Source organism: Stigmatopora nigra, unplaced genomic scaffold (genome assembly GCF_051989575.1).
Source record: "Stigmatopora nigra isolate UIUO_SnigA unplaced genomic scaffold, RoL_Snig_1.1 HiC_scaffold_74, whole genome shotgun sequence".
NCBI classification, from domain to species: domain Eukaryota; kingdom Metazoa; phylum Chordata; class Actinopteri; order Syngnathiformes; family Syngnathidae; genus Stigmatopora; species Stigmatopora nigra.
The window spans coordinates 43,816-56,544 of record NW_027551650.1 but is presented as its reverse complement, the minus strand read 5'-3'; the positions used below and the strand labels follow the sequence as shown (position 1 = coordinate 56,544).

The 12,729-nt window shown below is 40.0% G+C and overlaps 1 long non-coding RNA gene across 1 annotated transcript; it reads left to right on the top strand.

Moving 5' to 3' along the window:
• Positions 1-4,037: 4,037 nt before the first annotated feature.
• On the top strand, positions 4,038-11,040 carry LOC144193108 (uncharacterized). The gene is made up of 5 exons (XR_013325608.1): positions 4,038-4,259; positions 4,468-4,522; positions 6,031-6,112; positions 10,037-10,168; positions 10,294-11,040. It is a non-coding gene; the product is annotated as an uncharacterized LOC144193108 (long non-coding RNA).
• Positions 11,041-12,729: the final 1,689 nt, after the last annotated feature.

The window sequence follows — 12,729 nt, the reverse complement described above, 5'->3', positions numbered from 1 at the left end:
CTCCTTTACTCTTCCAAGACACAACTGTACATCCAGTTTGGTGTTTTGTAGTATGGAAAAAAGCACGTCTGAATGCTCAAAATGCCATTAAATGTCTGAAGCAAAAAACTAAATTCAAAATCACCCACATGTGCTTTAAATCCATCCGCACACCACACAGACTTATTCACCATTACAGAGACAAACAGTACTTTTATTTTCCTTCTGATCTCTTCCTCCATCACTTCAGCAATAGCAGTCATCAGGTTGTTTTGTATTTTGCCCTATGTGCCACCAAACACTTTGTCAGTGGACAGGTGGTAATGTAAATACGTGTTTCTCTCAGCAATGAGAGAAAGAATTTCTTCATAATTTCCTTTGTTTGGGGATGCAGCACTTTCATGGTGTCCCCGAAATGAAAGTATACACATTCTATTAACTTTTTAAGATGTCCCTATTTTTTTTTACCTTTTTGCTGTTGCGCTCCGTTTGTCTGCGCACTTCCTCGAGTTTCCCCAAAATTTTTGGGGAGCACCGTTGCTTGTAAGTGTCCGGCAGTGCTTTGGTGTCTCGGCGCTGCTTTGGTTAAACAAGTCCAAAATGCAAATCCAGTGTTGCTCCAAACACCATGTCGATCGGTGGCAAACACCAAGAACTCCCAGCCATAAAATTTGCAGTCTTCCTTGGAGCACATGAGCCAGGGGTGCGGAGTATAGAATGTATTATAGTCACTAGGATAGAATTTTGCAGAGCCTAGTGGAAAAGTTCCATCATTACACCTATGAGTTAGGGGCGCGTCATATACTAAGACACGCCCATTTCTTTGTTCACCTCTCCCCGCCTTAAGTTTGTACCTAGGTCACATGACCCTTTGTTAATAAAACTAGCTCAACTGTTGGAGGTAGGGAGGGATTCGAACTGGTCACGCTGGGGGATGGACTCATCTGTTACGATCGCCGCCGCGTAATGCGACGCGATCGGAGGGAAAGTTGAACCCAGATGCAGAGTCGCCGAAGGAATGGAAAGGTGAGGCAGATCTGTAGCTCTTGTAGGTTGATTTAATAAACGTGGTAACATAACAAACAACTTAGCTTGACCACTCATTACAAACGAAAACAACATGCGGCGGGGCGTCAATGGAAACAGCTATGACTACGAGGATTAACAGGAAACGAAACCAGAACTAAACCAGTACTACACCAGACGATCCAACGGCGTCCACAGAAAATCACAATGCTTAAATACCAAAGATAATCTAATCACGTAATTAGTCACAGCTGATAATTATCGTGACGTCATGTCAGGAGAGGCAATCCAGCGACTCCTGACATCATCTCCCAGAGCTGGCTATTCTGACACCTCCTTCAGCTGAAGTCTTTGAAAATCTCATCAAGTCGACTCTGCGTGTGCTACCTCTGATCCGAAGTTATTAAATGTATATGGTTCTAAACCTGACAAGGGGTAACGCTCGTAGTTAGAAAACTGAAAGTGGCGGACAAACCCTTTTCCAGGTTGTAACAGACTTGCTAGCTTCGGAGTTGACCGCCCTTTCTTAATAATGTCGTTTTTTTCTGGAAGTCCGTATGGGAAAAGGCTTTGTCAGCAAATCTGCAGCCAAACCATTTGTTTTCCTAGTCGGTCTTTGTGGGTGGAGTTTGCGAGCCTTGGCTCGCTCACTCTGGCTTTGGCCCGCATACTCTATCACTAGCCAATTATAGTTGGTGAAAGCGATGACGTATCCTCACGCATGTGAGAAGGCAATGCCGTATACCTACACCTGCAAGAAGGCCTTGGTGTCACCAAATTGAATTCTGATTGGTTAAAGCAAGTCTTATTGACTCTTGTTTAATGCAGCGATGCCTGCAGAACTGATTGTGAAGGCCTTGAGGCAGACTTCTGACCCTGGCATCAAATAATGGCTGAAATGTAATTGGTTAAATGCTTCGATATGAAAACATACATCTGGAAGCAGTGCAACCACGTGGAAAGCAATGATAGGACGCTAACAGACAATTTGCAATTATTTAATAAGTATTCATGGTCAAAATATGATTAAGATCAGTCTGTGATTCAGATATTTCTTAGGCAAGCAGAGAAGGCCTTGATGGCCCTGACGGCACACCACTGTCCAAAAGTTAAGGTTTTGTTTGCACGTAGACAAATTTAAAAGGAAGTGATGTAAGCACAATGATGAAATATGCCCATAGCGCTATACATAGTGTACACTGTACACCAAGTCTCTGAGTGCAATAATAGCATACACATTATACAGGTATCAAGGTTTATATTTTGACGATTGACCGCAAGACATTCGAACAGCCTTAAATATTGTGGTGTACTGACATGGAAAACCCCTATGGTCAGAGCCCGTACCTACGTGACATGTCGGCGCCCCGAGCAAGTAATAGCAGACACAAGTACTCACGTCTGGCCAGTCTTCATGGGCCGGTCGGGATGGCCGCCGGACCAAATTTTGAGGTAACACTCGCCATCCCCACCAGCGTTTTCTTCGGTGCCTGAAAGACCCGATTTGGGCACGGCAACTCAAAATTTGCACTGACGACACACTAAAGGCTATGCCCTAAAATGTATACAGTGCAGGCCAATGCAACTCAAGAACCCGAAGCACCCGGAACTATCAATCAATCAATGAACCCCCATTAAATTCAACCCATTTGGCTAAATCGTTCCCCGAATAGCACAGCCCGGCCACAACGACTCAAGATGCGCACTGCAAACAAATGAAGAATCACAGACTGGAACCTCCCAATGTATGTCTTCTCTGATCCAAAGCAGAAAAGGAGCCACCAGATGGCTATCAGAGCGAAATTTAAAAGCCATTGTCTGGATTACTTTGGTTGTCAACATTGATGCTCATTTCTGCAAGAAATTGGCAAGCCATAATCTGCACATGATACTACATCTTGGCATTGTACTGCAGAATAAGAGAATACAAGCATTGCATTCAACTGTCTGCAGTTCAGAGCTGGTGAGTATTTAATTACATTTTACATAATGTCCTGACTTCAATGGAATTGGGGTTTGTACAATCATTTATTATTCAAATGATTCATTCTCCTTCCTCTATTTTTAGCTACAAAAACAAACAAAAAAACACATTGAAAGGGGGTGGGAGGCGCATGAAGTATAGGTTGGCCCCCCCTAGAGTTACAATGCTCACAAGTACACGCACGCACAGGCACGCACACAAAAAGACACTGGTAAACCCAGCAACATGCCCAGTCTACATCCCCAAACAAACGTTGTGCTCTCATGAATTCTTCAAAATTTCCATGACCACCAAACTTTAAATTGGAACTGTTTCTGTTCAGAAAACAGTAAAATGTTGACATTTGGTCTTTCTACAGCTCCACAGGAAATCATAATTTCTTAGTGCAAAAAAATTAAAAATCCAACCACAAAAACAAACTCACATATTCCAAGATGCTAGTGGCATATTGTCATTCAAGTCCTTTGCATTCTGTGTTTGAGTTTTCATTGTTTGCCGCATATCTTAACTCGTGAACTATTAACATCTATTAAACATGATAAAAGATTGGTGGCCAGTTATCCCTCACTGGCATCCTCCAAGTTTGTTTTTTTGCTTGTCTGGCAGGTGTGGGAGTTTCAGTATGTGTTAACATTCAAACCTACACATTGAATGACTGTTTGCCCCGGACAAACCTACTTCTTGGCACGAAAATGCTCTTTTCCACTGTGTGCGTATGCATGCGTGTGTGTAAATGTGTGTATGATTACAGGCTGAGTAAACCCCCCAAAATATATAAAGGTGCCTTTTGTTAACCCCAGGCTAAGTTGAGGAGGTAGAGAGGGTGGGGAAGGAGGTAGGCAGTCTGGAACAACCATGAATGTACCCTCAGTTTCCTCAGACATCACACATCCCTGACTACTTTCACAGTGGTACTAGAAGAGAGGAGGTGGACCTCAATGTGGGAAGGAGGGGCATGAGCGTGAAGGTGGGGAGAGTGTAAACTGTATCAGTGAGTAAGGAAGTGGAAAGAGGGGTGTGTTCAGCAATAGATGCAGTGAGCTCATTGGAACAGCAATGTTGTTTTATCCTCCTACCTAGCATGTCGACTTTGGAAGACATACAAACCACCAGTGTGCCAGCTCCCTCAGTCACCCCAGACTATCACTGCGGCAGAGAAGAGAACTTGTTGCAATCTTAAGCATCATCATATACATCTGCCCATGCGACTTTCCTCTGTTGGCAATCAGATGTGCTTTCGTGACACTCTCAGACTTGGAAGGCTTTTTGAGTGAGTTCATCAGTCATTTATTGTATTGTTTCTTCTCCTCTTTAATCTTTGACCTCACCATTTCCTCATTGTGCCGATAAGAGAAATAGGATGTTAAACTTTGCCATAAATACTACCTTGTAATTGGAATAAATTAGCTGAGAACGCTAGAAGAGTGAGACCACACAAATAAGTGCCCTGATTTTGTATTTTTGTGATTTTTCCTCAGGTGTTTCGGGCTCCTGTCAAAAATGACCCTGCGGGCCCTTTGTTGCCAGGAAGGGGTAAGTATCCTACATTGTCCTGTCACTCCACCATACCTGTTAACTTCGGCCAATTGCTCCCCTTATAGATGATTGCAATTACCCTTATTAAGCGCTAAAAATTGTACAAATGCAACATGGCACATATTTACTCACATAGGGCGCACATAAAAGTCAAATTTTTTCTCCAAAGTAGATGGGGTGGCCCAATCAGTCAATTTAAGATTCTGTAGATGTCGCTGTATGACCTGACAGCTTGACTCTTTGGCTACGTTACTGGCTGACGGGGAATGCGCCTGCGCATATCATGCTTGGAGCATGACAATTTAAGTGGCAGCCGGCGGCCACGGTAGCTCTGTCCACTCTTGTTCGTTTTGTGTTTTGCTGCTTTTATGTTTTAATGATCTGATGATTCCATTTACTTTGATTTGCTTTGTACTTTGTATTTTTTTGCTTTAAAGTTCTGTCTAATCACCCTCTTGCTACTGCCACAATGTAATTTCCCGAATACTGCACGAATAAAGTTATCCAATCCAATAACCCAGCACCACGCCAATTTTGAGCCCATGTCAGTAACCCCTTTTATTCATAGTTCCAAAAATTACAAAGAATATTGTGATTTGTACTTGAAATCATCCGGTATTTTCCCAAATATAAGTATTTCATCCCAGTTAAATATTGTGACATATATTCATGCCTAGAAGTTTGTCCCAGGATCGACCTCCTCTGTGTTTTTGTGGCTTCAGAGCTTAGACATGTTCCATCCAAAAACTTTTGCCCTGCTTCTGATGAATTTTCATCATGTTGTGGTATTTCAGAAGAAAACTTCACTGCTGCAACATTGTGCCAATTTCACTTCTGTGGTTACTTTCCTTTTCCGTATTTTCTCCTTTTGCTAATACATGGTGTAACTATATGTCCCAAAGCAAAAATATTTTAACATAGACAACAACAACGACAGTGAAGAGGGGAGAATGTAAGTAAGGTTTTCACACTGTGAGCACAACAGTTTCTGATTTCTCCACACACTTCTGTTAATGAGAAAAACATAGGATCACAGCAGAGGGGGGTGAGGAGGACATGAACCACTTTATGTTTGACCCATGATCCCCAATAATTTACAGATTAACAACTGTACTCATTGTTCTAGGATATTTTATTTTTAGTATTTATATACAATTCAAATTTAATCTATTGTTCTACTGTTTCTTTTTTTGGTGCAGCAGGGACTGTTGGAATACAATTAAATGTAATCTGAATTTCCCATCATGCCAAATTTTGGCAACTCACAACGCTACTATTAAAATACAACACTCATTAAGCACATGAAGTCAAACCTAGTTGACTTGATTCACGCCATGTGAAATACCGCACCAACTTGCTGGCTGTCTCACATTATAGTGAATTCCTTTTTCCATGTGAGTGCACAGTATTTCAAAAGTTTATGTGAATCCTCTTATTCCTACTACTGAAAAACATTTTTAATAGAACATAATTTTAAATTTTATTCAACTTGTTTGTGTTCACAGAGGATCACCAAGACAATGGCAGAATATCCTTTGTCAATCACAACACACGAACTACTCAGTGGGATTACTCATGAACCCAAGGGTGAGTTTGTGGTTACAGAGTTGATATAGTAAAAGTGTATCTTTGTCACTTGCAGTAAGTGTTACTCCTGATGCGGTTCTATTTACCCTGAATATGGGCTGGTTTTAATCACTCTAGTCCAGTGGTTTTCAAAGTGGGCGGTACCGCCCCTCGGGGGGTGGTGTGAACTTTCAGGGGGGCGCTGACGAATAAACAGGCGAATGGGGGGCGTTGAAATAGTGAAGGGGGCGATGGAGCAATTACAGTAAAATGTGACGTTGGTGTTTGTAGAAAGACCGGAAAAATTGCAAACATCGATCCCAAAACGCTATCCAACCCTATGGAAAGCCATCAAGTTGTTTTTCATTGCTTTTCCGACTTCCTACCTGGTTGAAAGGGGGTTCAGCGCTGTGACAAGGCTCCTCACCAAACAAAGAAACAAACTTAACATCACAGAGCGCGGTGATCTGAGACTGCTCCTGACAAACCTTCATCCTGATGTTGACAGTCTGATTGCAATGCACCAAGCCCACCCATCTCATTAGGCAGGACAGTTGTTAATGGTTACTCGTTCAGTTTTACAATTTATTTCAAGTTCAGTTCAAGGTGTTGTAATTGAAGAATAAATGATAACCATTTTTGTTTATTAAAATTGTTTTTTTAGTCTTCAAACTGTTTGTGATTGAAGAATCAACCAATTCTTGTGACATTTAGCAATATAGTCGTTCTAGCGTTCGTTGGAAAGGGGTAAAGAGGGGGGCGTTGGCATTTTGGCCCGGCGGTGAAGGGGGCGGTGGCCAAAAAAGTTTGAAAATCACTGCTCTAGTCCATGGGTGGGCAAACTTTTCGGCCGGGGGCCACATTGACTTTAAAAATTTGACAGATGGGCCGGGACAGCACAAGACACGATACATATAAAAAACTACATCCGTTAACGGCGCACAACCATCTGGCCGAACGTAGAATTAGCCGAACGACTACTTGGCCGACCGACTATCTAGCCGAGGAACATTTAGCCGACGGCCCGTTACTAATCACAATATTCATTTAGAATAACAAGTTACAGATAACAACAAAGGAGTTATAACAGTAGATACAGTAATTTACACCAGAATAGAACACATTGAGATTAATCTTTTACTTTAGTAAGTCCAGGAATCATACTCCAGAAAATTTTAGACACATTCCCCGTGCAAAATGACTCACCAAAACCGAGTGGACCCGCTTTTAATACACACCCGTACGCACTCTAGACTGGTTTTGAATCGGCAGAACACTTCTACCTGATGGACAAATCATTTTACTGCAATTGGGTCCGGTACCGGGTTAAAAGTGCACTTTTTACCGGAAAATCAAGCACCTTGGGGTCGGTTATAGTCTTTAAAAATCTATAGTACTTTTATTTATGCTGCGGTATTCGTATTTATTAATTTAATCCTGGATTTAGTCATTTTTGTGCATTTTGGGGTTTTTCGCCATTGACGTCCATGGCTGTCTTTTACCAGGGAAATCACTACCCTGGACTCAGTTTAAACTTCCAAAGAGCTCCAGTATCTGTATTTAATCATTGAATGCCATTTTCCGCGTAATTTTAGCACATTATAAGTATTATGAATTTACAAAATATTCCTGAATCATCTTGTCATGGGAAGAGTATTCATGAATATTTTTATTAAGCAGCAGCACCATAATTGAACTTATAGTAGTTGTTTAATTGATAACTCTTTAATCATTTATGAACTTCGGGAAGGGAAGCCAGGAAGCAAACACACATATATATATATATATATATATATATATATATATATATATATATATATATATATATATATATATATATATATATATATATATATATATATATATATATATATATATATATATATATATATATATATATATATATATATATATATATATATATATATATATATATATATATATATATATATATATATATATATATATATATATATATATATATATATATATATATATATATATATATATATATATATATATATATATATATATATATATATATATATATATATATATATATATATATATATATATATATATATATATATATATATATATATATATATATATATATATATATATATATATATATATGTGTGTTTGCTTCCTGGCTTCCCTTCCCGAAGTTCATAAATGATATATATATATATATATATATATATATATATATATATATATATATATATATATATATATATATATATATATATATATATATGTGTGTTTGCTTCCTGGCTTCCCTTCCCGAAGTTCATAAATGATATATATATATATATATATATATATATATATATATATATATATATATATATATATATATATATATATATATATATATATATATATATATATATATATATATATATATATATATATATATATATATATATATATATATATATATATATATATATATATATATATATATTGTGTCAGGATGAGTGAAAAATATAAGCATTCATTACCCATATCGTCTATAAAGTATAATGTCATCTGTGTCCTTCCTCAGTCATCCATCCAGCACATTGTCTTTCATTGTTCCTTATTTTTTCTAGATTTTTAAATGTTAGTTTGACAATTCTTAATCTGTTTTTCCATTTTATCTCTTTCTCCGGTGTCACGTCAGTGGTTTTACCCTATGGTAGGTGACATCATGCTGTTCTACCACAGGGTAGAACCACGGACGGGTTGCTGAGAGGTGTCTGCATCTGCCCGTCATTCCATCTTCTCTACATTTTCTCATGTGTCTCAAAGAGGCAGGAATTGAGTTTTTGATGTTGCTTCAACTTCACTGTAAACCAGATGAATTCGGTAACACTTGTGCATTGTGAATTTTCTAAAAAGTTCTAATGTTGTCTTATTCGACTTCAGTGTGTCAATTGATTCAGAATGGATTGCATGTATCACTTTTACATTTTCGTTTTTTCATAAGGAAAGTAAATATCATAAAGGCGGACTAAACCACCAGTCTTTTGTTTTGAAACAAATCCTATCATTTCCGGGGTTGTTCTAAAGGAAGTAGGAGTACACAGCTCTGCTAAGTGTCACTGTTTTCCCATTGTATTCAAGATATTGTTTAGAAGTGGTACATGGTCAGCCCTGTAGATAGAAGCTTTGCAAAGAGCCCATCATCAAACAAACTCCAAAAATTAAGAAAGGATTAAAAATAAAACTCTCATTACATATGTATTCCCGATGCGTTTTGTTACGATCGGGGAAAGAGGATGCCAAAGCAGGTGAAGGCTGAGAGTCTGGTCTTTCTGAATCTTTAATAGAATTGTCCAAGGGACAGGCAAGCACAAGAGAAGATAGCGTAGGAAAGTCGTTAGTGGTAGAAGGAAGGTCGGTAGCCTTGAAGTCCATCTTGAAGTTAAGCATGGAGGGTACAAGAGGGAAGGCAAAGTCGTTGACCACTGTCAGTTGTCTGTAATCCGTGGTCCATAATCTGTGGTCCGTAATCCGTGGTCCACAATCCGTAATCCGTGGTCCGTAATCCGTGGTCCGTAATCCGTGGTCCCTAATCCGTGGTCGGTATTCCGTGGTCCGTAATCCGTGGTCCGTAATCTGTGGTCCGTAATCCGTGGTCCGTAATCTGTGGTCCGTAATCCGTGGTCCGCAATCCATGGTCCGTGATCTGTGGTCACTGATCCTCGGTCGTGGGGCTAAGCATGGTCGGATTCCTAACAGTGAATTGATGAGATGATCCAGCAGCATGGTCAAGTTCTCCCCTTAAATACTGTTTGTTGGCTAATGACTCGCATCTGGCATCACTCCAATCATTAGGGGCTGGACCTGTGATAGAGTGACAGGCACAACCAGCCACAAGTCTGGTATGAGGCCTGACACGTTTTCAGCTTTAACTCAAATGCCTTTGTGCTGTGGTTATTTCTACTGTCCCATTAGGTTGTGAATCCTATGTACTGCCTGTTTGAGTGTGCTGGTAAGAACAACCACTGCCTGCAGATTGACCCAGCCCCATCCATCAAGCCAAATCACCTTTTGTACTTCAGCTTCATAGGGCGTTTGATAATTATGGTAAGCAGCATGGGAACAATTCAGGGTTTGACAGAACTTGTAAAAACAACCAAATCAATACATAGTTTTATTAAATGTAAGATCTCATCTCATCTTGTTTTTCTGAAACGCTTTATACTCATTAGGGTCGCGGGGGATGCTGGAGCCTATCCCAGTTGATTCCAGGCCAGAGGCGAGGGACACCTTGAATTGGTGGCCAGCCGATCGCAGGGCACAAGAAGACGGACAACCATGCAAACGTACACCAAGGGGCAATTTAGAGTGTCCATTCAGCCTACCATGCATGTTTTTGGAATGTAGGAGGAAACTGGAGTACCTAGAGGAAACCCAAGCAGGCCAGGGGCGGACATGCAAACTCCACACAGATGGACGTTGTGGGATAGAATGGCCAACTGGCTTCTTAATTTTTGTTCATGTCGCGCCAAACTGGCTTATTCATTTTTTGTTCATGTCGCGCTATGTGTCCAAACTGGCCTTACAATTGTTTGTTAAGATTGTGGAATGTAACATAGGCTAATTAGCTGGCATTGCAATTGTTTGTCCGGTTTGCGAAATGTAAGATAGGATAATTAGCTGGCTTTACAATTGTTTGCTGTTCGAATCGCGTGATGTAAAATAGGCTGCGGCATTTTGTGTGAGCTATAAAAATATTGTGTTTGTATACAACTTAGCCCTGCAAATGTCTAACCATATCAGCCTAAAGTTTTGTTTACATAAACTTTGTCCAACATCGCTGTCTTAGAAATATTACCCTGTTTTCCTCTATAAAGACGGATCCACTGTTCATTCGGAGAGAGTTGAAAGGGCTTCACGTTGAACGTTTCTCCACTGTTAGAGCTCTCTCTCTCCAACTTGCAGTTTGGTAATAAACCTACTACATATTAAATTGATCTCACTCTTTCTTAACCTGCTCCTGAAGTTGGATTACAGAGCTATCAGACATGATGACTAAAGCTGCATTGCAGGTGTAATTGATTCCGTTTTTTTTTTTTTTTTTTGCTGTCGTTTCCGATTTTTAGGGCTGGCTGTTCACATTTATTGTTTGCAAGCGTCAAAATCAGTATTGGGCTTGTTCAGACATTCCTCATTGTTAACCTATATAACATGTTTCTCTGACAAATGAAGGCATCATTCAGTGTAGTGTTTCACGTCATGCAATTGGATTGGATTGGATAACTTTATTCATCCCGTATTCGGGAAATTACATTGTGGCAGTAGCAAGAGGGTGATTAGACAGAACTGCCAAGCCAAAACACAAGGTACATAGCAAATCAAAGTAAATGGAATCCTCAAATCGTGAAAACATAAAAGCAGCAAAAACACAAAACGAACAAGAGTGGACAGAGCTACCGTGGCCGCCGGCTGCCGCTTAAACAGCGCCATTTTGGTTGCGGTAACTGAATCAGACTCAAACAGACGTTGTAAAGTTGGACAAAAACTGGAACCCCACAGAACAGCAAAAACACAAAGTACAAAGCAAATCAAAGTAAAAAGAATCATCAAATCATTAAAACATAAAAGCAGCAAAACGAACAAGAGTGGACAGAGCTACCGTGGCCGCCGGCTGCCGCTTAAACAGCGCCATTTTGGTTGCGGTAACTGAATCGGACTCAAAAAGACCTTGTAAAGTTGGACAAAACTGGAACCACACTCAGGAAGTCTTCCATGAGATGAGGAACTTCTGCAGACTGTGACCGAGGTGGAGAATATGCAGAGTCGCTCTTGCAAGCTTATCCGCACAGTTACTCAGTAGTCTGAAGCTGAAAAAAACAGCAGCAGGGCAGAACACCTCGACTCCGTTGCTGGTGGGGGCCGACAGCTCTTCCATCCCATCCTACGATGGAATGGTTAGTCAGAAGTGTTGCCTCTTCTCCCAGCACTTTTGTCCAGCTCCAGACCTCCGGCGGTACCGAGGTGTTGCTCCTTCTGCTGCATATTGTAACAGATAGTTCCATGTGTGTGACAGCATAGGCATGGCTGGCTGGTTACCCCCCTCCCCAAACAAAAAAGAAGTGGCCGAAAGATGCCAGGCTAAGAGAAGAAGGAAAGTTGTAAAAACATTAAAGTAAAAAGTATAAAGTACAAAGTAAAGTAAAAAGGAATGTATTAGGAAATATTAAAATGTCATTTAAAAAAAGAAAGAAGGGCTGTAAAACATGAAAAACACAAGAGTCTGACACCCTTGGTGCAGAGCTACTGCCACAGGCTCCCGCTTGAACGGCGCCATCTTGGAATTGGTGAGAATATGTTCCCACTAAGAAACATGGTTATATAAAAGTTCTAACTCAAATTAGGTTGTAACAAATTAGGTCAGTAACATACGACCTATCAAACAAACCATAACATTACTTACTACCTACATTACCGTTGTTTATCTGACTCTCATCGACATCGTCATTAGGTGGAGACCTGCCACAAAATCTGTGGACAAATGTTAGGCTTTGCTCCCAAGAATGCTTTTTAATCTATAATCAAAATGTGTGTGTGCGTGCATGTGTGTGTGGTTATGTAAGGATTTTCTTTCTACGTTTGTTCAAATCGTAGAGTTTACATTTTTTATA